The sequence below is a fragment of the Myxocyprinus asiaticus genome, chromosome 6, assembly GCF_019703515.2.
Source record: "Myxocyprinus asiaticus isolate MX2 ecotype Aquarium Trade chromosome 6, UBuf_Myxa_2, whole genome shotgun sequence".
Taxonomy (NCBI): Eukaryota; Metazoa; Chordata; class Actinopteri; order Cypriniformes; family Catostomidae; genus Myxocyprinus; species Myxocyprinus asiaticus.
Window position 1 is genome coordinate 7,178,083 of NC_059349.1, and position 26,434 is coordinate 7,204,516.

A 26,434-nucleotide genomic window follows, 5' to 3' on the forward strand; every position below is an offset into this window, starting at 1 on the left:
AAAGGTTGTCTACCCCTATATTACAGCAAGATCCTACAAGTCAGCAATGACCTTTGTCAGCATTGGGATTCTAAAATTTATTTTTTCCTATTGACACACTAAAGCTGAAGATATAAATAACCATCTTAAGACAAATGTTTTTGTGAAACATCTTATGTGCCTAAGACTTTTGCACAGTACTGTAAATCTTTGTATTAAAGAATCAAAGACGAAAGTGATTAAATCATAAAATAATACAAGAACATGTAATTTCTTGGACATTAAAACTTTAGAGCAACACGTATTCTTGGTTTGGTCGGGTACAGGTTTGCAAAAACATTGTTAGATGAGAATTGAAGTTTACAAAGTAGCACATTAAATTGACCCATGGGATTCGGATTTATTTAATACACGTAAATGGGGCCCACATTTAACCCACTGCGGTCCCACAAAAACCCCATATAAGGGGACAAAATAAGGGCCCATTGTGGGTCCAGTGTGATCACCCATGCAGGCCCCATAAGGGTGTTGGTGTAGCCCACCATGGCCCCATTATTAGCACCCGTTTGGGACCCAAGTGGCCCCATCATTTGCCCATATGGGCTGACATACATGTGGCCCATTTGGAGCCAATGGACAAATTTCTCTGGGTCCCTTTTGGGTTGCCCATGCAGAGCCCAAGTGACAGCCCATCTGAAACACACATGGAAATGTTGGCTGGGTTTTTCTTTAACTGCATGTATATGTGTTTAAATGTGTATGTATGTATGTATGTATGTATACTTAAGGTTACTATGCTTTGGCAATGTAAATGTTTTCCTTTACCATGCCAATAAAGCTATCTTGAATCTTGAATCAGTAGGTGGCGGTAATGCTCCTAATGAGTGAAAAGCCATTAACAAAGAAGAAGAATCTCTGACGTCATAAGGGCTGCGTCACTGCGCCTGAGTCTGCTGTGTGCTCATCTAGAAATGAATTTATAATTGTAAGAAACATTGTTTTTTTTTATTCAGCAGGCTCCACTGAGATATCTGAACAAACAGATGAAGATACTGTGCTGCGAGTGATGAAACTGGTGAGTGTTTTTATTTTCATGTGTTATCAGATTTGTTCAGTTCATGTGACGATATTTCATGTGTTTGTGCAAACTAATATTGAAGATACTCTCTTAGAAGTCACTTGATAGTCTATGGAAAGAACTATATGCTGCCGTAATCGATTAAACTGTGAATCCACGTCTTTTATATGTGACCATATGTTGGCGCAACTTTCTTACTTTATGACAACGCGCGACTTTCGTTGTTGCGCAGCGTCTCCGTGTTTATCCACGAGGAACTTGAGATAATGGCGAGGATTTCTCCACAATGGGCACAAACTTGGAGAATATTGTGGACTCTGTGCATGAAGAAAGGAGGTGGGACGAAATCGTCAAGTGGTTACAGAGATGAGTTCTGGCGTCTAACGAAAAACTCTGCGGTGTGTAAATACTTGAACATCAGTCGAGCACATTACCAGATAGCAAAATTATTTTGGCCCGAATCTGGCTGAATTTCCGCCTGTGAGTTTGACCCACATACCGCATATAATTACGGTCCTACCGAATGAAAGCCGTATCCACCCAAGAAAGAGGCCAAATCTCAGCCGCACTTATCGTGTCCCCACAGCATGCAGCCGCAACTGAACCACAACTGTGCCGGAATCCTCAGATTTCAGCCAGACAAGTCTTAACATCACCAAGCTCCATATGTAATGGAATATATTCATATTTTATCAAGTGGCAAAAAAAAGCAAAGGTGTAGAAGTTTTTATTCAGGTTAATTGAAGCAAGTAGAAATTGATATTTGTCGAGAGAAATAAATCAATATACATAAACTTGGGTAATATTCAATACTTAGCCTATGTTCTACATCTAGACGATCGGATCAGGGACGTGTCGCTAAAAAACGCAAGCAGTTGATTAAAGTTATACACACAACTAGCTAACTAAATCTGTGTCATTAAATCAGCCGTTTAGGAAGTATTAGCAGGCAAACAGTAATGATGCTCGGTAGCCGCTAGCTATCCGGCTAATAGGGCTGCAACTAATGATCATTTTGATAATCAATGAATCTAATGATTATTAGAATGAATATTTGACTATTCTGCGATTATTGCAACGATTAATCATTAGCTCTTAACCGATTATTCAGCTTGTGCCCTGACTAAAAAGGTTGTATTAAACGTGCTTACTAACAATAAAGAGGACAAAATCATCTTTTAAAAATACCTCTAAATGACATTCACTGAATTAAAGGGAAAGAAATACTTTCTATTAAGTTTAATTCAGTAAAGAAAATCACTGCAAAAAATCCTATTGTTATCAAGTGTTTTTTTTTTCATTTAAAATTGTCTAAAAATCCTTAAAACAAGATGCATTTATTTGAGAAGCAACATATAAGATATTTAGACTTGATTTAAGAGAATATTAAATATGTGTATTTTTTCACTTGTTCATACTTCTGTCAGTGCAGTAAAGACAAAATATACTTTATACACTATAAAAGATCTATTCTCTAAAAGCAAGTCTAAATATCTTATATGCTGATTCTCAGGTGAATGCATCTTTTTTTTTTTTAAAGAATTTTAGATATTTTAATATTATATTCAACATTCTCAGATAACAATTTGTTCTTCTGCAGCATAGCTGCTAAAGTAAATGTACATTGTTTTAAAGGAGTTTTAGATATTTATATTGGAAAACAAACAAAAACAAATCAAAAATGTATTTTGCAGTGTATAATGTGGCGAAGACTACCCTCTCTCACCTTTCTGTTCATTTGAAAACATCTTTAACTCACAAAAAAACAAACTCTCTCATTAATAAAGCTGCATATTGCCAATTTTCTTCACGATAAGAAATGCACAGTGACATATATTATGATACAATAAGTTGCGTGCCATCACGTTATAATCCAGCTGCATTAAGCGTGTGCACTTGAGGGATGAGCATCCCCGTGACAGCATACATCAGCCGGGTGCAGTTTCAATCCCTCCCCCTCAGATCAGGACATTCGCACAGCTCATAGAAGAGGCGCTGACCGTACAGAGAAATGACAGTTTCAGAGTTTGTAGTTATTTACATGATCTGCTTCTGTATTATTTGAACTTTAATAAAGCTATAACGCATTAAATATAACTGCATTTAAGATGTAACGCCGAGGTGTTTCCTTTAAAGAGCTCCGGCTACGCTTATTCCACAATGAGAGTGTTTCTGTATTTATTTTGTGTTTTTGCATTATAATTCCCTCATAATTTGTGATGTACATCACCTGAAGCTGTTTGGAAAGTTTAGAGTTCATCTGGACTGTGAGCTGTGTAATTCTTCCTCTCAGTCAGGCGTGAACTGCTCTTGCACGTCATCATTAGAGTTTCATGTGATCATGTTACGTTAAATGAGATCAAACGACTATTTGACAATGAACATTTTTGTAGACATTTGTTTTTATTGTTGACGTTGTCAGTGTCAACTAATCATTTCAGCCCTACCGGCTAATTTAACATCGTTGTGTAACAAACAAGACAACACTGACATTGCAGTACAACAGATATGGACTGAACACAACAACAACTCCGATATCACCATTGCAGTTTATGTACTGTTTAGTTCAATGTTTTTTCATGATCCATAGCGCTGTCACAGCGTAAACAGAACTCAGAATCGATTCTGATTCTGAGCATCGATTCAGAATCGTTTGATTATGAATCGCGATGCATCGCTGAAACGATTTTTTTCCCCCACCTCTAGCAACAACGCAATCCAGCATGTGAACAGCACCTAACATGTTTTCAAACATTGTGCTGAAATTTCAATCAAATATTTGAATATTAGCTAACATATAGGACTATGCTATTACACAAACACCTTCAACGCAAGTCACGCCAGCTTCTAGCAAAAATTAAAACTAATAAACGTATTCAGAGCTGAATACTGTGGCTGTTTGCGAAAAAAAATTCTGAACAATTAGCCTATATAAACAGTATGTACAGCTTTGTTCAGCAATGTCACAGTCTTTAAACAAATCATAATTTGCAGCACAAACACGGACAATTTTTGTTGTTGCATTTGGAGTTTGATAGGGTGAAAGATTAAATCTTTGCCCAAAAATGAATGCTTTAACGATACCAAACACGGAACAAACCAGAAGCGAGCACAAACGACAGAGCAGGGCTCCAGACTAAAAAAAAAAAAAAGACTTAGAAGCCATTGGCTCCTAAACTGAAACATTAAGGAGCCAAATGGCTGTTCTTAGTCACCAAATCACAGAATTGCTTGATTTAGATTGCGGTAGAAGATAGATAGAAAGCTGAAGAAAAGACCCATTAATCGAAGGTTTAATAAACAGTATATATAGTTGATGAGATAAGTTTGCATTCCCTTTTGACTCATAAATGTTCACACCCCTTTCATAATTTATACAAATGAGAGAAAATATTTTATTTAATACTGCTCTTCACAATCTACATTACAGATATTTACATAAAGTATAGTATGCATATAGTAGTGTGTTGCCTTCTTGAGCATCAATGAATGTTTGCATCTTGTCCTAAGTGTCAAAAGCTGGATCTGTCTGTCTATCACACAGTTGTGCTCAAACGTTTGTATACTCTTGGAGAATTGGTAATATATGTACAATTTTAAAGAAAACATGAGTGAGCAGGCAAAACGCATTTCTTTTATTTCTTATGGGATTCATATTCAACTGTAGGTTATAACAGAATGGCACAATCATAAAACAAAACATGGCAACAATGAAAAAAATGAAATGACCCCCTGTTCAAAAGTCTTCATACCCTTAGTTCTTAATACTGTGTATTGTCCCCTTTAGCATCAATGACAGCGTGCAGTCTTTTGTAATAGTTGTCTATGAGGCCCCAAATTCTTGCAGGTGATATAGCTGCCCATTCGTCTTGGCAAAATGCCTCCAGGTCATGCAAAGTCTTTGGTCGTCTTGCATGAACCACACGTTTGAGATCTCCCCAGAGTGGCTCGATGATATTAAGGTCAGGAGACTGTGATGGCCGCTCCAGAACCTTCACCTTTTTCTGCTGTAACCACTGGAGGGTCAACTTGGCCTTGTGCTTAGGGTCATTGTCATGCTGGAAAGTCCAAGAGCGTCCCATGCGCAGCTTTCATGCAGAAGAATGCAAATTGTCTGCCAGTATTTTTTCAGCTCACTCAATTTTGCTCGCTCACTCACTCACTCACTCACTCACTCACCGGTCAAAAGTTTTGAAACACTTGACTGAAATTTTCTCATGATCTTAAAAATCTTTTGATCTGAAGGCGTATGCTTAAATGTTTTAAATGAGTTTTGTAGACCAAAATATAGTTGTGCCACCATATTAATTTAATTATAAAACTAAAATGTAATAAATAAAAATAGAAGTTTTTGGAATTGATGACTTGTACCAAATAATAAAGAAAAGCAGCCAATAAGTGCCCAACATAGATGGGAACTCCTTCAATACTGTTTAAAAAGCATCCCAGAGTGATACCTCAAGAAGTTGTTTGAGAAAATGTCAAGAGTACATGTCTGCAAATTCTAGACAAAAGGTGACTACTATGAAGATACTAAAATATAACAAAGTTTTGATTTATTTTGGATTTTAAGTCACAACATAATTCCCATAGTTCCATTTGTTATTCCATAGTTATGATGACTTTACTATTATTCTAAAATGTGGGGGAAAAAAATTATAATAAGTGTTTCAAAATTATTGACCGGTAGTGTATATATACACACACAATCAAAATTATTCATCACCCCTGACCAGAAATACGTTCTGTTGATGTGAATTAAAACACAAACTAAAACCTCAGTAAACAGTCAAAGTAAGTTTTTAAAACACATTTGAGTGATCTTGAGAACAAAGAGTTCAGTTTACCCAAATTTTAAAATAAAAAAATAACTAATTCTCTAAAATGTCATGTCAGAAATATTCAACCCCCAAAGTCAGTCATTTGTGGAGCATCCGTTATCCTTAATAACAGCAAAAAAATGTTTCAGGTAAGTGTTCTCAGGCTTCGGACACCTCTCTATTAGAATTTTTACACATTTCTCATGAGCAAAAGCTTCCAGCTCATTGACATTCTTTGATTTCTGTGCTGCCACTGCTTCCTTGAAATCCCAACAAAGGTTTGCAATGGGATTTTAATGATGCACTGAAAGGGCCATTTAAGGACTTTCCATGACCTATCCCTGAACCAGATTTTGGACAACTTGGATGTATCCTTGGTGTTATTGTCTTGTTGGAAAGTCCAGTGATCACGAGCTTCAATTTACACAATGAAGGCATCTTATTTTTGCCAAAATGGCCTGATACCGGAAAGAATCCATGGTGTCAGTCACATAGTCAGGATAGCCGTTTCCTGCAGCCGCAAACACCCCCATAACAGGACTGACCCAACTCCATGCTTGACTGTGGGGATGGTGTCATTCTTGTCATCACCTTGTCATCTTACTCCAGACGTACTGCTGACCCATGGGTCTAAAACTCATTTTCAGTTTAGTGTCATACGTCTATAAAACCTTCTTCCAGGACTCCACAGATCTTTCCTAATTACTTCTTGAATATTCAGTCAGCTGGAGTCAACATTTCCCCTTGGTGAAGTTTTGCTTTCTTCCACACCCCAAGAAGGTTGCTGTTGTACCATATTTAAAAAAAAAAATTTATGAATGCTGCTTCCAGCTTTGTCAATTGGAAATTGAAGTGCCTTGGAAATGTACTTTTAGCCATGACCTTTCTTGTGTAATGAAATAATCTCCTCTATTAGTTTAAGACAGCTTATTTTTAATTGCATTCTTTGCATAGAAATACATTTTTGCTTAAGACACTAAACTTAAATTTGAAATTAAATAAGTGCCATTGTAGAGCGACTTAAATTTAGTTTTAAAACAATTACTTGTGTAGCCTTACATATTTAAGAAACAGCTACATAATAATTGACATGGCTGTATTTTAAAAAAAAATCCTGCTATTTAGAAATGTTAGGTTATATAGTCACTCATCATATATTGGTATATAAATTGTTTTACAATATTGTTACCGGATGGCCCAGGCACAGAGACTACAAGAGTGCAAATTTAATGAAGACGATACACTGGAACAAGATGCTATGCAGCAGCCAAAGACATTTGTCAGACATGTTGTTATATATATATATATATATATATAACAGTCTTATCAGATGTCCGGTTATAATTGTGTATATATACTGTGTGTGTGTATAATATTTGTAACAAAGGTTAAGGATGGGAAAGGAGGCGGCGGGAACCGGCTGAACTGTTTCAATTATATTTAATGAAACAAAGACACACAACACAAACGCACACACTGCAGCTGCATGTGGCTCTCTCTCTCCCGAACTGCCACGTTCCGCCGCATTTATCCCTCTCGGCTGATTAGCCCAATTGGGGGCCGGGGGCGGGTGTTGCCCTTCTGGCTGCGCCTGCCGGCAGGCTTTTCCCCACGTCTCTAGGGCTGCGGAGGGGCTATGAGGGGAGGGACAAACAAAAAAGGAGATGGAAAGGGCAACGTGAGAGAGAGGGAGAAAAAAAACTTGTTCGCCGGTTTCCCAGACACGCTGTCGCCTGGTCCTCGATCACTTCTCCACCCTCTGGCGGACAACAGCCGCCCCTCCCAGGGCAAACCGGAGCCAGTCCTCTGGCGGATGGAACGCCGCTCCGCATTTTGGTGGCCGGTAGGGAACTCCTCTGCCCTTGGCAGTGTCTCCAACGCTCCAGGCGGCCGGCAGCGAGCCCCTCCTCTCTTTGCGGACGGTGGCCATTCCTCCGCGTCCAGGCAGTCGGCAGCAACTCCTCCGTCCCCCAGCGGATGGCTGCGGCTGCTCCCTTGGGTGGATGGCAGTGGCGAGGACTCCACGACAGCGCATCCCTCCTCCTCCCCGGGCATCGGCACCAATGTAACAAAGGTTAAGGATGGGAAAGGAGGCGGGAACCGGCTGAACCATCAAAATAATATTTTATGAAACAAAAAGACACAACACAAACACGCACACTGTAGCTGCATGTGGCTCTCTCCCGAAAATGATTTGTTGCACATATATATATATATATAAATATTATTTTTGCACCAAATCATTTTTCCATCCTCTTTGATCCTTAGAATTGAATTTGCTTGACGTGCTACTGAAGATGGAGTTTGTTAAAGAAGAGATTGAAGACATCAGTGTTACAGAACCATTCAGACTGGAAAATGAAGATACTGAGGAACAAAGAGGTTGGTGCCAATTTTTTTTTATTTTTATTTAATGATTGCTGAAGAACATTAAAGGAATACACTGAGCCAAAACAATATGACCACTTGCCTAATATATGTTGGTCCTCTGCATGCCGCCAAAACATCGCCAACCCGCTGAGGCATGGACTCTACAAGACCTCTGAAGCAGGGGTTGTGTTAACCGGAATTTATCTTTTACTGTTTTTTTGTTTTTAAACATTGACTGATAATTCCAAATGCTGTCCGTCATTTTGACAGATAAAAAAAGATCGTTTTAACCTAGAGCATAAGTTTTGATTTCTATCTCTTTCACGCACATTCCCGCTGTGTGTGCCCCGTTTATTGCCTGCTATTAAGATACTTATTTAGAGGCGTCATCACCATTAACACCTGCAATGTGCGTGTCTTTTTTTTCACCGTGTTTGGATTTCGAGGAGAGCGACTGACTGAAATAATGACTGCATTTATCAATAATTACATTTGTGTTACTGCATGATTAGTGTTTTATTATAAAAAAGAGCAAAGTATGATATCAAAATAAAAGTGCAAAAAAGTGCCATATTGTTTCTGCTAACTTGCATTTTTAGTTTAAGCACAAACATGACATTTAGAGCAGAGTTGTCAGTTATTTTAGTCAAGGTCCTGCATTAGAGCCATAGAGATTTGTGTTGTTCTCATCTGTGACATGTATGTGCGTTTTCAAATTTTCCACTCGGACGTTCATTTCCATTTAAAGCCGCACATAACCGGCATAGTATAGCACAGCGGTTGATTGACAGGTAGAACATATAAGCCTATCCACTGTCATGTATGTGCCATTTAATAGATGTAACGCCTCTGAATGTCGTAGGCTCTGATGGATAAAAAATAGACCATGACGGAAATTTTACAACTCAGCCCATCAAAATTATGGATAAAGATTTTTCTAGCGCAACCTCTGCTCTGAAGGTGTCCTGTGTTATCTGGCACCAAGACGTTAGCAGCAGATCCTTCAAGTCCTGTAAGTTGTGAGGTGGAGCCGCCATGGATCAGACTTGTTGATCCAGTACATCCCTCAGATGCTCAAACGGATTGAGATCTGGGGAATTTGGAGGCAAGGGCAACACCTAGAACTCTTAATCATGTTCCTCAAACCATTCCTGAACGATTTGTGCATTGTGGCAGGGCGCATCATCCTGCTCAAAGAGGCAACTACCATTGCCATGAAGGAGTGTACCTGGTCTACAATGATGTTTAGGTAGGTGGCACATGTCAAATTGATGTCCACATGAATGGCCAGACCCAGGGTTTGCTAGCAGAACATTGCCCAGAGCATCACACTCCCTCCACTGGCTTGTCTTCCCACAGTGCATCCTGGTGCCATCACTTCCCCAGGTAAACGGCGCACATGTACACGGCTGTCTGCGTGATGTAAAGGAAACCGCAACTCATCGGACCAGATGACCTTTTTCCACAGCTCCAAGGTCCAGTTCCCATGCTCATTGTAGGTGCTTTTGACTGGACAGGGGTCAGCATAGGCACTCTGACTGGTCTGTGGCTACATTGCATCCATGCTGCAGTATGGGTGCTATGCACTGTGTGTTGTGACACTTTCCTCCCGTTACTATCATTAAAATGTTCTGTGACTTGTGCCACAGACCTTCTATCGGTTCAGACTAGACGGGATAGCCTTCGTTGCCCTCGCGCATCGATGAGCCTTGGACGCCCAACACCCTTTCGCCGGTTTGTGGTTCGTTTCTCCTCAGACTACTGTCGGTAGCTACTCGCCACTGCTGACCGGGAGCACCCCACAAGCTTTGCCGTTTCAGAGATGCTCTGACCCAGTCGTCTGGCCATAACAAGTTGACCCTTGTCAATGTTGCTCAGGTCATTACTCCTGCCCATTTCTCCTGCATTCAACACGTTGACTACAAGAACTGATTGTTCGCTTACCATCTAATCTACCTAGACATTGATATGTGGCATTGTTAGGAGATGATCAATGTTATGATCACCTGTGAGTGGTCATAAATGTTTTGGCTCATAAGTGTAGTTAACCTAAAATTGGAACTTCTGTCATTTACTTCCCCTCAACACATATGACTTCTGTGGAACAGTAGGTTTTTTTTTTTTTTTTTTGGCGGTACCATCTGAGGAAAAAGTTTTGCTAAATTAGTTTTTCAGTTACCGCTGAAAATCACAACCTAATCAATCTCAAAATTAAACATAATTATGATCTCAAAATCACTGATATTTGACACGTTTGTGTATAGGTGTCACTGAATTTCAAATTAAGTGAAAAGTCACATCGTGTTGTCATTATGGATGATAGTTTTCATTATTGATTGTCTCTTCTGATTGCTGGTGCCCATCCCTAGTCCATTCCTGATGGATCATTTTGCACTTAAATGTACAGTACTTTTTATTACATTTTACAGGATAAGTTTACATATGTTTTTAAAGTAACAAACATTCAGACTTTTCTTTGATTCAGACTTTGTTTAAAGTATCGTATCAAATCGTAAATTCAGTATTTTGATGAATTGAATTGTTATGGCCTTAAAATGTAAATGTTAATATTCAGCTCTATTAAATTTGTCACAGGGCTACATTAGGGGAGTGAGGAAATATAATGCATTTTTTTTACAACTTTTAAATGTTTATATTTTGTATTTGTTTATGTGTTTAGAGTAGGCCTACTTTTTGTAATAACAAAAATGCCATAATTTGTTTTATAGAAATCATGTTACATCTGACCACGGTAGTGAAGATCCATGCTTACATGTGCTTACTGTGGTCTTGTTATAAATACCACGGTTAAAACTATAAAAATGAATGAATAAATTGTTTCATAAGTGCAAATACAAAATACACCTTTTTGTTTTAGATGAAATAGAAATTTGTAAATCCTAAAAAAATTAATTTTGTGTAAGAGAAAAATAACTGATTTTTTTTTTTTTTTGGCTTTCAGAAATTCCAAGAGATGATTCCTTTTGAATCAATAAGAACCTAATGAAAGGAGTTCCAACTCAGTCACACTGTTAGAATAATTTAGTCACATAAATTAGGTTAACTTTTTACTTTGTGTAGATGTTATAGATTTACTGTTGATACCAGTATATTTACAACTACATCCAACTCAAAATCAGAGCTTTAATGTAGAATGAGCATTTCAGTGGGACAAAATGTGCAATATTATTTGTAATTTCACTTACTTTTGAAATATAATAATACCACTTATTTGTTTGTCTTTGCATTTTCATTTTATAGGTCCCAGATATAGCTCTCCATCTGCTTAAATTTAAGAACACAAGGTTTGGTCTCACATTCATGATGTGTTAGCCTGCTGAATTTATTAACAAAACTTGAAAATTATGCAATGCATTGAGGGAGGTGCTAAGTTAAGGGAATGAAGTAGGGGGGTGTTCATCAAAAAAGGATTGAGAACCACTGCATTAGACACTGAGTAATTGCATCAGTCCCATCAGACACCCAAGAATCGCATCAGTCCCATCGGACACCGACTAAGCCAGCCACTCTCGTTCCATTACGAGCACCTCTTGTTGTTTCTCTTTCACAAGAGCCTTGTCTGTAATACCAAGCCTCCACATCAAATCTCCATTTCCAGTTTTCAGAAATTTAAGTCAAGTCCATTAAAGACTGCAAGCTCTTTCAACAGAGCAACAGTAAGTTGGACAAAATCAGCACGGACCAAATCTTTTCTGAAAAACATACTAGGATCTAATCTTTCCAATGTTTTGTAAAATGCCAGACTATTTACTCAAACAAAAAGAAAACCTCCTCCTTAAACATGCTTTGTTTCACTAACACTAACCGGTATTAGAACGTAAACAAATCACATGCAGTATCCGTGCGACTAGCTATACACACCTGGCTAACTAGCGATACCCAAAATACCCAGTAGCACACTGTGAGCGTCATGCCCACTAGTGTATGGGATGTGTCAGTGGAAGTGTGGTGTCTAAACTAAAGTGCACCCAATCCGTAATAGTGGACTATGCATAGAATTGGAAACGTTGTTTAAAGCAGGCGATTTGAAGTCCATTAATTGAATTTGTACACAAGCAGTACTTTCAATAAAGAGAATAATTGGGACATAACTTCTCAGTTTACCGTGCTGATAGTAACTCCATGCAAAAGCACAGTGTGCTGTCAGCATGCATAAATGCTCTCTGAGAAGTCTCTCAATTCATCCTTCTAAAAGCAACATGCCAAAAAATATTGAACTTGCTAGGTGTATGACTAGATGAACATCCTTTTTCCATTTTTATGATGTGGTGGACCGCTACCAGTGACTTCTGTCCACATGTTTTACATGATATAATATTATAATAATAATATTGTGATTCAAACATTAAAGACAAACACGCTGACAGTGATGCTGTACCCTATACTGTTAGTATTTATACAGTGTGCTATTATTAATACTATTATTTGCACCATGTAGCATCTGCCTAAAATAAATGTTCAGGACCTTAATGAGTATTTGTATTTCTTTAAATTCGCCAAGTAGAAATAAGCTTGACCTGTATTTACAGCACTACAGGCCAGTGTTTCCTAATCATGGTCCTAAAATACCCCCAACACTGCACAGCTTGGATGTCTCCCTAAATTAACACGCCTGAGAAATCTACAGGATGGGGTTGCACCAGCTTGTGCGTAAGCTCTCACTTAAGTTGGGACATGAAGTTCACACTAAGGGCTTAGTAACTGTTAGTTTGTTACTAAATCAGTGCTTAATTTGTTTGCACCACCTGTTCTGAAGCTAAGCTTAGTTTAAACTTGGCTAGTAGGTCGTAAACTATCCATAAAGTAATGTGAAGTTACATAATGACATTGACCTGTATTGATCCAAAAGCAGCCTTCAAATATGAAGTGTTAAAATGCCATGCATTTCAGGTTTGTATTGTTACGGTTAATGTTAAACCTTGTTTTCTCACAAACAGTTGTGCTCAAAAGTTTGCATACCCTGGCAGAAATTGACATTTTAGCATTGATTTTGATGCATACAAATTTAAATGTAGTGATCATATGAAGCCATTTATTATCTCACAGTTGTTTGGCTACTTTTTAAAACATAATGATAACAGAAATCACCCAAATGGCCCTGATCAAAAGTTTACATACCCTTGAATGTTTGGCCTTGTTACAGACACACAAGGTGACACACACAGGTTTAAATGGCAATTAAAGGTTAATTTCCCACACCTGTGGCTTTTTAAATTGCAGTTAGTGTCTGTGTATAAATAGTCAATGATTTTGTTAGCTCTCACGTGGATGCACTGAGCAGGCTAGATACTGAGCCATGGGGAGCAGAAAAGAACTGTCAAAAGACCTGCATAACAAGGTAATGGAACTTTATAAAGATGGAAAAGGATATAAAAAGATATCCAAAGCCTTGAAAATGCCAGTCAGTTCTGTTCAGTCACTTATTAAGAAGTGGAAAATTCGGGGATCTCTTGATACCAAGCCAAGGTCAGGTAGACCAAGAAAGATTTCAGCCACAACTGCCAGAAGATTTGTTCGGGATACAAAGAAAAACCCACAGGTAACCTCAGGAGAAATACAGGCTGCTCTGGAAAAAAACAGTGTGGTTGTTTCAAGGAGCACAACACGACGCTACTTGAACAAAAATTAGCTGCATGGTCGAATTGCCAGAAGGAAGCCTTTACTGTGCCAATGCCACAAATGACAACACCTTGACATGCCTCACAGCTTCTGGCACACTGTAATTTGGAGTGACGAGACCAAAATAGAGCTTTATGGTCACAACCATAAGCGTTATGTTTGGAGAGGGGTCAACAAGGCCTATAGTGAAAAGAATACCATCCCCACTGTGAAGCATGGTGGTGGCTCACTGATGTTTTGGGGGTGTGTGAGTTCTAAAGGCATGGGGAATCTTGTGAAAATTGATGGCAAGATGAATGCAGCATTTTATCAGAAAATAGTGGCAGACAATTTGCATTCTTCTGCACAAAAGCTGCGCTTGGACTTTCCAGCACGACAATGACCCTAAGCACAAGTCCAAGTTGACCCTCCAGTGGTTACAGCAGAAAAAGGTGAAGGTTCTGGAGTGGCCATCACAGTCTCCTGACCTTAATATCATCGAGCCACTCTGGGGAGATCTCAAACGTGCGGTTCATGCAAGACAACCAAAGACTTTGCATGACCTGGAGGCATTTTGCCAAGACGAATGGGCAGCTATATCACCTGCAAGAATTTGGGGCCTCATAGACAACTATTACAAAAGACTGCACGCTGTCATTGATGCTAAAGGGGGCAATACACAGTATTAAGAACTAAGGTAAGCAGACTTTTGAACAGGGGTTATTTCATTTTTCTCCATTGTTGCCATGTTTTGTTTTATGATTGTGCCATTCTGTTATAACCTACAGTTGAATATGAATCCAATAAGAAATAAAAGAAATGTGTTTTGACTGCTCACTCATGTTTTCTTTAAAAATGGTACATATATTACCAATTCTCCAAGGGTATGCAAATTTGAGCACAACTGTAACTGTCAGCTGTAATAAATTACATCCCCATTGAAATATGATGCGTAATAAAAGTAGATTTAATAAATATGTAGCCTATGTAAATGATATATTATTCAGGGACTGTATCTTAAATAAGGGGCAATAAATAAATACTAATACAACAGGCTGGAAAAATTGACATTCATTTTAATATCCAATATATTTTGTATGTGTGGAAACTTGACACCGGGCGACAATGTAAAGTGCACCGTTAGATCAGTTTCATGCTGAAGAGCCACCAATAATTTTCTTTCTCTGAATTTTAACTAGTGTAAATGTCAACTTCATACATCGAAAGGATTGAAGTCTGTCACTCAAAACATGAGTTCATTGACACAATATCAGTCTAATTTTTTTTATTCCAATCATTACACCTGGTTGGAGGCTTCCATATATGTTTAATTTATACGTAGGGTTTCGTTCTAAGTTAATGGTGCAATGCTAAAATATTTACTAGTGAGTAAATTGTGACTTGGTGCACATTTATGCCACAACTAGGCTAAGTTGTAACTTGTGTAATGCTGGTGCAGCTGAACCCAGCTCATTAGTAGATGCTCCATAAACTGAATTGGGTGTGTGAAATTAGGAAGAAATCCAGATTGTGCAGTGTTGGGGTATTCCAGGACCAGTATTCACAAACACTGATAAAGGCATACATTACTGGCATCTAGCAGGTGAGGAGACATTTTTCATGTGCAGATATAAAGCAGTGGAAGAGGACGCTGCTCAGAAGTTACCAACTAGGGCACAATTCATTTTCAATCGGGGGGGGTGGATAAATCTTTATTGCCTGTTTCAAGATAAGCTACTTAATATGAGAATGAGAGTCAACCTTGAGTATACAAAAGATCATTTATAAATAAATATAATTCAAACGTATAAATAAAACTTGATATCTGTTGCTGTCTTCTATTGTTGTGGTCAATTTGAGCTTTTCAGTTTAATTCCTCTTGTGTTAAATTATGTTTTGATTTTAGAACTGATGAAGCTGAAAGAGGAAAGTGAAGCACTGAATGAAGAGGAGAAACATCAGTATCAGAAACCTGATAATTTCATGACTGGAAAAAAATCTTCTAGTTGCTCACAGACTGAAAAGAAACACTCAGGAAAAGAAATTCGGAGAGCAAAAACAGAAAATTCTTTCACCTGCCCTCAGTGTGGAAGGAGTTTCACACGTAAAGGATCCCTTAGAAAGCACATAAGTATTCACACAGGAGAGAAACCTTTCAAATGTCAGCAGTGTGAAAAGAGTTTCTTAGTAAAAGGAACCCTTGAAAGGCACATTAGAATTCACACTGGAGAGAAGCCTTACACATGTCATCAGTGTGGAAAGAGTTTCACACATAAAGGAAGTCTTAATATCCACATCAGAATTCACACTGGGGAGAAGCCTTACTCATGTCATCAGTGTGGAAAGAGTTTCACACACCACAAAAGTTATAAGGAGCACATGAGAATTCACACTGGAGAGACTCCATACACATGCCTTCAGTGTGGAAAAAGTTTAATAGACAAAAATGCCCTTAATTATCACATGAGAATTCACACAGGGGAAAGACCTTTCACTATGCCCTCAGTGTGGGAAGAGTTTCATCAACAAATATTCCCTTATGGATCACTTGAGAATTCATACTGGAGAAAAGCCTTTCACCTGCCATCAGTGTGGAAAGAGTTTCACACATAAAGGAAGTATGCAAGCCCACTTAAAAACTCACACTGTAGAGAAGCCTTACACATGCCTTCAGTGTGGGAGGAGTTTCAGAAAAAAACCAACGCTACAAGATCAAACTAAATGTTATTCAAAACAGAAATTACACCAGTGTTCTAAAGACTAAAAGAGTGAAATGGTGCTAACTCTTATAGGATGGATGAAATGAGGACAAAAGTATATTTTGGTCATACCAATATGCCTATTTTGAGAGACATTATTATAAGGATGAGAAGGGTCCTTCCTATACATATGAATAGGAGAAATCGTAACTCTAAATATGGCAACTAGTAAGAATACCGTGAAAGAGTCCATCATCTAAACGAGTAATCGCCTGTCAGTCTACTTGAGAATGGGCATGCGCATTAGCTGGACCAGCCTGAACATTTTTGTTTTTGAGGTAAAGAAGCCCAGTTTAGAATACCGTTGTTGCCAAATTTGATTTCTGATTTGAAATATGTTGTGAACTTTAATTCTCTGCCTGTGTTCACAAGGAGTTCTCCTGAAGAGTTCCTTGCTAAAAGTCTTTGCAGAAAACTTGTTCACAAAATTGCTAAGAGCAAGTTTTACTAACTAGGAAATCTTAAGGTAAGAGAAAGGCAAGGTTGACCTCGTTGCTGTGGGTAACATCATGTTTGTCCTCTGGGTAGTCCAGCAATGGCCATGCATGCCACCTCATTTCTCTGACGTGAGCGATCATACAAAGGAAAATGTGCTATTAATTGATGGATGATGTGTGGTCTAGATGGGGCATTTATATTATAATAGATGATTTTGCTGACGGATGACACACATTCCCAATTCTTCAGATTTGTCAAAACCGTTTTCTCTGGTGTAATTGGGTTGTTTCGGTTCATGGGAGACGTAAGTTTATTATAATAAAACAACCATCGCAATTCAGGTGATACTTTTTTACAAGGCCAATGTCATAAAAATATCCTAATACACACCAGAGCTCGTTGTTACACTTTACACCAGTAAATATTTCTAGTAGTTTTAACATATTGCAGGTAGATGTGTATTTTGTACTTCACCTGTGCAGTTAAACCAGACAAAAGAGAAGGTATCAGTAGTAATATCACTCTGTACAATGGTGGAGATTTAGGCCTATGTGATTCCTAATGTTTTCATATAGTTTGTTCTCTATGCACATGTCAGAATATATACATAAGTTTGTTTTTTTTTACAATAGAAATTGATCATTTCTATAGTAAACTCTTGTGTGATTTTCTGCAATACTGTTCAACATTTCCTGACCAAGTGATCATGGCTATTGACCAAATGCTTTAGGCTGTTATGAATGATCCATTAGCCATTTAAATGAACTTATGTACTATTATGACATTACGAAAAAGAAAAATGCAGATAAATCTCTTTTAAAATAGTATTTTTCTCTTAAATGTCTGTCAAAAATAAAGTAAAATTCAATTGAGTTAAATATCACCACTGTTTGGTTAACAATTTTTACATTCTCTCTGTACAGTAATGCAGTTTGCTGTAGCCTGCAATAAGTCATACGTTCAGTTATTTGCCTTTCCCTGTGTTCTTGCACCTTGTGACTGATTATTCATCTTGCAAATCTCCGCTCTCTCCCTAACAAAACAGACGAACTACATCTCCACACCTGCACAAACAAGGACTTTTCAACCTCTGCTGCCTTGTGCTTCACACTTGTGCTGAGTGAAGCCATTCCGGACAGTGCGTCAACCACATCCTAAGGGTCAAACAACTATCAGTCAGCCACATCTATTCAACACCCTAACTGACAGACCTGTCCACTCATCAATCATCCATATCAATCTATTTTTGACATCTGCTAGATTATATAGATTACTTAGTTCAAAGACTACTCCGAAGCAGTATTTGTGATAGTGTGGGTTAAGTGCACTGAGCTTTGGCATCGTTCCAACATGGGAACGTCTTGAGTGCTTCTCAGTGCCGTGTGCATGCGCATTCCAGTAGGCAAGGCCGCAAGTGTGGGTATTGGGACAGACATTTTGTGTTTGTGCTTATACCCTAAGCACGTGCAAATGAGGGACTTTTGCCATGAACAGCCATTGCACAAAGCTTGGAGAGAGTCTGCGTGTTTTATGTCTCCGCTGAAGACCAATGTAAAAATGATGTCACGTGTCTAAAGCATATAAAGTGAATAAACTAGTTTTAATCAACTCATCCTTTTAAATATATATATATATATATATATATATAAATAGTACAGCTCATAACAATTTAAAAAAGATAATCTGCTTGCACAATACTCAATGGTAAAATGTATTTACATTTCTCAACTGAAATGCTTTTGCATGTTTTAATAAAGATGTGTAATAAACTAGTTGAATGCATATTTCCTGCATGCTTTATTATTAAAGAAACTTGCATTTTGCCCCCTCATTCAAGTCATCTGTTCACACATGCCCATAAGTAGCTCACCTATCAGTTCTCAGTATTTCAGACATGCCCGAAAGAGGCGATTCTCGGTTAAGTGTACTGGTGACTCGAGAACTGCTGTCCCTGGATCAGTGTACTGTTGACTCGAGAACTGCTGTCCCTGGATCATTGTACTGGTGACTCGAGAACTGCTGTCCCTGGATCAGTGTACTGTTGACTCGAGAACTGTTGGGACCGGATCATCATCGTTCATAAAATGGTAATACAATCAAGTCATAAACATTTCCAGTATGTTTTATTTGTTATACTTTGGTGCTCAGCAAAATACATCAGAATGGAGGATTCCAGAGAGCTGTGTAATAAGCGGGTATATTACACTATGTAACTTTTGTAAAATTGTTTTGAGACATATTCAGTCTTATGTTCTATGCAATTATGGCAAAAACACTACTTGCAGCCTTTTTTTTAATTTTTTTTTTTTTATTTTATTTATTTTTTTTTTTTGAGGATAACATCTTTCAAACTACAGTATCTCAGTGTTACCATAAAATTTAAACAATGTTGTGGTTTGACAAATTGCTGAAATTGCTATAAACTTACAAGTTGTAGCAAGTTGTTTTATGTATGTTTGAATGAATCTTATAATTTCTTAAAGGGTGACAGTATGGAGCAGAAATATTATAATTAGCTATCATAAGAAAGTTGGAAATATTTATTTTAGTATTTATAACTCAGTGGGTTTCTTGGTTAAAACTACTCTATGATGGAGCAGGTCTCTTATGTTATACATCAAACAGTGATGTTAAAAAAAATCTATAAGCCAAAATTGTCAGTTTGCTGGGTGTCCGTATAGGGTCAAATCTTTGGTAGTGCTGGAAAAAGCAATTATAGTGTTATTATTTTCATGCCCAACATTCTCAGGTAGAGGTAAGCTAGTTAAAGTATTTGAAATCTTTTCTTAAATAGTCATCTTAAAAACATATTCAAAACTAATTTTACAACCTGAATGTCTTATTTTCGAGACTGGAAAATAAAAGATGAGCTTTCAAAATTTCACTGGAATTGAAACATTTGGTAAGTGTATGTAATAATGTAGAAAAAGCATTTTCTCACAATTCACAATATGGTATGGTTGCATGCTAGTAATTTACTAATATACTATATCCTTGATCCATAGATCCTAGTGGACTACAAAGCAGCTATACATGCAGATAAAGCACATTCAGTCATGACACAACATTTCTAAGGTTATGCTTTTCTTTCCTGTTTTTCAACGAATGTGTCAAATTTCTCTTGAAATGTCATAGACTGAAAGCCATTACAGTTGAAGCAAAAGTTCAAAACCCTCAGTGTAGTAACACAATATTCATAAAAGGAAAATATTACTTCAAGATTTCTGAAACACCAAATTGGGATGTCCAGAGTGAAGGATGCAGAGTTGTGGCTCTTTTGTAGGCAAGGCATTATCTTCAAGTTGAAAATCAAGTTAAAATCCCAAATTAATCACAACTTTCTGAAATACTCGATTCTGATAGGTAAACCTTGCCATCTGGTCATCAAATATTTCTGAAATGTGACCGCACATCTGGGCTCAAATAGATATTTGACCAGTCATCCTCATGCACGAACTTACGTATCATATTTTTAAGGGTTTTATTAAATTGCTCCACCAGGCCATCTGTTTGTGGATGGTAAATGCTGGTGCGGATTGATTTAATACCCAATAATTCGTAAAGCTCGCGTAGTGTTTGTGACAAAGTTTGTGCAATGATCGGTGAGGATTTCTTTCGGAACCCCCACACGGGAAATTATTTTGAAGATTGCCTCCACAATACTGCGTGCTGAGATGTTGTGCAGAGGCACTGCTTCCGGATATCGCGTTGCGTAGTCCACTAGGACTAATACAAAGCGATGTCCGCGTGCTGACCGCTCTAATGGCCTGACGAGGTCCATTCCAATTCTCTCGAAGAGGACCTCGATCAGCGGAAGAGGGCACGATGGCGCTTTTGGGGTGGCCGGTGGATTCACCAGCTGGCATTCGCGGCATGTCGCACACCACCTGCGGACATCGCTGAAAATGCCTGGCCAATAAAAACGGGCTATTAGGCGGTTCAGTGTTTTTCTTTCCCCTAGATGGCCCGCCATGGGGTTATAATGAGCCACCTGGAACACCATTTCCCAACGTCTCCGCGGTATTAAGAGCTGGGTTGTATCTTCCTTTGTCTGAGCATCCTGCGTCACTCTATACAACCGCTCGTTTATAGTTGCAAAATAAGGATATGAAAGGGCGACACCCGGCTGGAGTTGCTGACCATCGATCACTCTCACTTGGTCAAAGGCGTGCTTGAGGGTTTCGTCTAGTGACTGCTCCAAAGGGAAATCCCCTTCGGGAAATCCCCTGAGGATGGGAAGGGCTGCATCCTGACATGGAGCAGACCAAGACAGCCCTCCACGCATATTCCCTTTATTACATTTCTAAATTCAGGCCAATTAGTCCCCAAAATCAGCGGATGGGTGAGGCGGGAACTAACTGCGGCCTCCACTCTGTTTTGTGCCCCGAAATTTAATAACAAGGGTCACCACAGGGTAGTTGTGAAAAACCCCATGCACACACTTCACTCTCACCGTTTTAGCTGTGCCCAAAGCCTTGCGTTGAACCAAGCGTTGGTGGATAGTGGTTTGGTTACGACCCGTGTCCACCAATGCTTGGTGAGTACCCCCCTTGACACTTACCGGTATCCGGTACGCTCCGGCCCGATCGGGGGCAGTCTGCGGAGTGTCGGGGATCCAGACCACCATGCCCAGCTCCATCACAGGACATTGATCCCGGAAGTGTCCCAGATCCCTGCAACTCCAGTAGACCGACCCAGTCGCCACGCCCGCACCTGCGTCGGTGGACACTTCCTCCTGAGGGGGAGAGCGGCGGAGCACTGTAGGGGCAGGGGTGTGTGCCCCCCACCTCGCTCGGGGAACTGGCCGCGGTGGCGGAGCTCCTCGCCTCCGCGGGGCAGGAACGGGCTCTGGAGAATGAGCAGAGTGAGAGGGGTGGGGGGAACACACAGGGGGAGGGGGAAGAGGGCTCTTCCGCCCTCAGGTACACTGCCATATGGTCCTCTGCGAGTTGTACAGCTTCCTCCAGCGACGCCGGGCGGTGGCACTGGACACACTCCACCGTTCCCTTTGGCAGATGAAGGATAAGCTGCTCCAGTACCACTTGATCGATGACTCCTACGACGTCACGGTTCCCCACCAGCAGCCATTTCCGGCACGCGTCTCAAAGCCATTGGTAAAAGGCAAACGGGCGGTCTGACTTCCCCAGCTACAAGGTCCGGAAGAGCTGTCAGTACTGCTCCGGACTTTGACCCAGCCGCTGCAGGATGGCCTTCTTCAGGTCATCATAGGCCAGGAGGTTAGCCGCCGGCAGCTGTTGGGCAGCAAGCTGGGCTTCCCCGGACAAGAGCGGAAGGAGCCTGGCCGCCCACTGTTCACGCGGCCAGCTCCAGACCTCAGCCGTCTGCTCAAATAGGTCGAGGAAAGCCTTGTCATCTTTTGCCCCGATCTTCAGGAGCGTGGGTGGGGGATAGAGGGGGCTATGGTTGTCCGGGGTTGCAGCCGGGGCTCTCTCCTGGCCAAGAAGGCTCCGGATCGCATGCCGGTCCTCTGCTTGAGCTTGCAGGATCTCGAAGCAGCATTCCTGGTCTTGGCGGAGCTCAAGCAGGGATTGTTGGTGGTTCTGATGTAGGCTGGCGAGGGACTGGAGGATCTCGGCCAACTGGGAGGGCTCCATGGGGCATACCTCAATGATCCTGGGTTTTGGCACCAGTGCAAGACAGCTTCACAACCGGCAGGAAGGAGAACACAGGGAAGCAAGTTTTTCCTGGCTCAGGTAGGACTTTTAATAGGCCACTTCAGTGCTTTACAACGTCACAAACTCGTCAGCTTCACAGGCATATAGGCATTTAACACCTCAGCTTTATAAACACGTAGTCACTTAAACACATCAGCTTCGTAAACATAACCGGTTAAACAGCTTCAGGAGCACCATGGCCTTATTTGTGCCAGACTCTCTCACCCTCTCTGCTGGTGGTGTGGCTGCTTATATGCCGCTCTCCCCATGCTCACTGGAATTAGAGACAGGTGTTACACATAATCTAGCTCAGGTGCAAGCGCCCTTACTGCTTTCTCTCTCTCCGGATGGATGCTCAACCACGCCCCCGCTTCCACATAACATTATTGCCTTCACCTGTAAGTGGTCATAATGTTTTGGCTAAGCTGTGTATATACTGCTTCAGATTAATTTGGATTTGGTCTGGCCTTTACTGGTCTCGGTCTTGACTTTGACTCAACCTACACTGGTCTCAGACTGGACTTGGATTCGGATGAGTTGGTCTCGACTACAACACCCTTATTAAATTTAACCAATGTTAAATTTGCTGAAGCCATGGTTTATGGTTTTACAATAGTGAGTGAATGAATGAATGAATGAATGAATGTTACATTTATATACTGTAGCGCTTTTCTGACTCTACGCTCAAAGCACTTAACATTGTGAACCGGGGATATACTATGTATTACTATAGTAATATAATAATAACCATAACTGTAACCATGGTTAATTTTGTGGTTACTATGGTTTTAATAGAAATACCGTTACTGTAGTAAAACCAAGGTTAATTTTCATAAAGGTAAACAAAACAAAACTATAATTTTCTGTTTAAGCGTATACATGTTAAAAAAGATTTTTTTTTTTTTAATATACATTTAAAATTACCCATTTTATCCCCAAAATTAGCAACAAAAACAGAGGTAGGGTACTTGGTATCGGCTCGAAAAGAAATGTGAATCTTTAATGTGCAGTAGGTGGCGGTAATGCTCCTATGGAGTGAACGGCCATTAAACAAGAAGAAGAATCTGTTGTGACGTCATAAGGGCTGCGCCACGGCTCCTCACTTTTGTGTTAATTCCCAGTGCTCTTTTCTTTTGTACTGCATAAGTGCTTAATTTTTATTTTAAGCAAATGTTATTATTGTTTTAATTCTTTTTAAGGAGTTTCCACTGAGAAACAAAACAAGAGACGGTGCTGAAAGAAAAGTTGGTGAGTGTTTTCTCTTATTTTATTGTCATGTGTCCTCCCTCGTGTATCAGACTGGTTAGGTGCTTTTTTCCTCTTAAATATGGGACAGTTGACAAACTGAAGTATTCAGTGTCCCGTTAACTCCTGTCCACTTTGGTTAGTTCCCTGATTAGTACAGCACTGTCATATTAATTTACCACATTGCTCTAATAATTTAACGTTTTGTCACATTGTATCTGTTCACTGTGTACCTGATCTTGTCCACTTTGTGATCATTATTTTTTTAAACCCGATAATAAGTTATTGTTAAGGATTGATTATGAAGAAAAAAATGTTTACGAGTTCAAGCCCGAAGTACTAAAACCATATTGTATTTGTAAGGATTATTATTATTCTGCCCTAAAACTAACCGTGCAGACCAAACCGTAAGGCCTAGAGCAGGGCAACTCAACTTCGGAAAGGTCAGGGGCCGCAAAGCTGGATCCCTGTACCCTCGAGGGCCGCACACTTAATTTTTTTGATTTTATGTATATAAATATTCTCTCATCATGTACTTACCTTTATGCCATCCCAGATGTGTATGACATTCTTTCATCTGCTGAAGACAAAAGATGATTATGTGGATGAGCGACAGATCAATATTTAAGTCCTTGGCTTTTTTACTATAAATCTCCACTGAAAGTGAAACTAAACAGATGCCACATGTGACTTACAGATATGAAAGTGGAGATTTATAGTAGAAAAAGTCCTTAAATATTGATCTGTTTCTCATCCACACCTATCAAATGACTTCTGAAGACATGGATTAAGTTTATGCTGCCTTTGTGTTTTTTGGAGCTTCAAAGTTCTGGTCACCATTTACTTGCATTGTACAGACCTACAGAGCTGAAATATTCTTCTAAAAATCTTAAAATGTGTTCTGCAGAAGAAAAAGTCATACACATCTGGGATGTCATGAGGGTGAGTAAATGATGAGAGAATTAAAACATTTGGGTGAGCTAATCCCTTTTAGTAATTATTTTAAACATAAGGGGTGTAAGATTTCGATTTTCTGATATAGATCAGTTCTGTTGTCACTGAACAAACACCATGAGTGTTCAAAAACAAGAGTGATATATCCAAAATTGGCAACAAAAGTCCTCCAGTGACAAGTCATAAATATTTATTCACCCCCCTTAGTGTTTTGCGCCGAAGTAGATCACTCAAAAGCATTTGCGTGAAGGCGTCTAAATGCCGTCACTGCAGACATTTTTTTTTTCCTCCTTTCTGTAAATACTGTTGTCATGACGAGTACATATCTTTGATGAGCTATTCAAGAGATTGTACAGATTCATTTCGAGTTGAGTAACTCTCAAGGGAGATTGTGAGCGCTCATGTTTGACTGACAGACCGCGCGCGAGCGCACGTGTACTCTACATGAACGCACGCACAAACCGACCACTGCTCTCATAACACCAGCCATGCTCGGATGTTGTTTGTTGTTTTAACATCCTCTTGTAGTTGAATTCCCTCTCTAACCTGATTAAGCAATGTAGAGAACTAGCGTAAATCCTCATGAAAATGGACACCACAATTCATACAGAGATATAAGCTGCTGATAAATATATTTCTGATGATGATATCATAACGCGGGCCACGAAAGTTGGCTCGAGGGCTTGTGTTGAGTAGCGCTGGCCTAGAGACTTGAAACTTTGCGGAATGGTAGTACTCCGGCTGGCTAGCCATACACTTGCAATCACCCCGATCAGCCAAAGGGGGGTGCTACAGTAAACAAAACAACAAAAACAATTTTGGGCCGTAACTCTTGAACCGTAAGGCCTAGGGACAAAATAATTTGTTTATTGTGATTCCTTGCATTATGGCGAATCTTTTGGAATAGCATAATTGTTTTTCTGCGCTCTTTAGTTTTCCCGCTATTTTGGGTTGTTTGAAAACATTTAATTAAATTAACTAGTCCTAGGCCATTAGTCCGATTGTAACCAAACCAGTGTAAAAAGATTCAGCAGAGTCCCAATATAAAAAGTTATCAAAAGGAATTTTGAACTTTTGATTCATCGTTAAAATGTACGTCGTGGGCGTGGCCACTTTTACTAAAACAGTTATAACTCATGAACGGAATGAGATATTATCACCAAATTTGGTACACTTATATATGGGCTCATTCTGAGGAGACACACAAATGCAGGCCTCTTCCTCTTGGTGGCGCTATAATTAAAAATCTAAAAATGATGGTCCAATCAATTTGAAATTTTGCCTAGTGTCTTTGTCAAATGTGCCATCAGGCACAACTTTTAACAGCTATTAGATAGGGTTAGAAAAGGCTGACCGAACGAAATGTGGTAGGCCTATTTGTCTAATGGTCCAAGAGGTCTGTGCAAAATGTGAAAAAAAAATTGGCCACCGAGAGATGCTATCGTGTTTCTCATGCGTATAAGTCATTGTATATACCGCTTTGTTTCACTCAGACAC

At 39.5% G+C, this 26,434-nt stretch overlaps 1 protein-coding gene and 1 pseudogene across 3 annotated transcripts in view; both read left to right on the forward strand.

Annotated features, from left to right (window-relative positions):
* Positions 1-898: 898 nt before the first annotated feature.
* On the forward strand, positions 899-18,835 carry LOC127442960 (gastrula zinc finger protein XlCGF8.2DB-like; annotated as a pseudogene).
* A 4,986-nt stretch (positions 18,836-23,821) lies between these two features.
* Positions 23,822-26,434, forward strand: part of LOC127442888 (gastrula zinc finger protein XlCGF26.1-like) — a 202,061-nt gene continuing 199,448 nt past the window's right edge. For all 3 annotated transcript variants that reach the window (XM_051701207.1, XM_051701212.1, XM_051701208.1), the window contains exon 1: positions 23,822-23,986. The gene's annotated coding sequence lies outside the window, so the exon portion shown is untranslated. The remainder of the gene's footprint in view (positions 23,987-26,434) is intronic.